Source organism: Palaemon carinicauda, chromosome 12, assembly GCF_036898095.1.
Source record: "Palaemon carinicauda isolate YSFRI2023 chromosome 12, ASM3689809v2, whole genome shotgun sequence".
Taxonomy (NCBI): domain Eukaryota; kingdom Metazoa; phylum Arthropoda; class Malacostraca; order Decapoda; family Palaemonidae; genus Palaemon; species Palaemon carinicauda.
This window is the reverse complement of record NC_090736.1, coordinates 152,779,958-152,780,720: the sequence shown is the minus strand read 5'-3', so window position 1 is coordinate 152,780,720 and position 763 is coordinate 152,779,958.

The following is a 763-nucleotide window of genomic DNA, read 5'->3' as shown; positions in this document are numbered from 1 at the left end:
ACATTAACATTCCAATTCTAATAAATTCATCCTTACAGCGGCACTATTCATCCAACTGAAGATATTCATCGATCGTGAAGCATGTTTCGAAATCATTCAGTCTATATACTATATACTGAATAAAGACAAAGGGGTTTCTGTGACCTGATTGGTAACGTCTCTGCCTGGTGATCGCCAGTCGGGGGTTCGAGTCCCGCTCAGACTCGTTAGTGCCATTAGTGTCTGCAACCTTACCATCCTTGTGAGCTAAGGTTGGGGGGGTTTGGGGGAGCCTATAGGTCTATCTGCTGAGTCATCAGCAGCCACTGCCTGGCCCTCCCTGGTCCTAGCTTGGGTGGAAAGGAGGCTTGGGCGCTGATCATATACTATATGGTCAGTTCTAGGGCATTGTCCTGCTTGCTATGGCAATGTCACTGTCCCTTGCCTCTGCCATTCATGAGCGACCTTTAAACCTTTATCGTCTTTCTATTGGCGTTGCTTGTATTGTTGATTGTGGATTTGCAATATATGTTTGTTATTCTGCTCAGTGCGCTTTTATTTATTTATTTATTTATTCATTTATTTTTTTTTTCTGGTCAATCAGGAGGATTTATTCAGAAATTAATTCCTAGCAATTTAATGCACTTTAAGGGTTCCTATATATAAATGGAAACTTTGAATAAAAACTATTATGATAATATCCGATTGATGGCAAACAGTAAAATATCTGTAGTAGTAGTAGTAGTAGTAGTAGTAGTAGTAGTAGTAGTAGTAGTAGTAACAG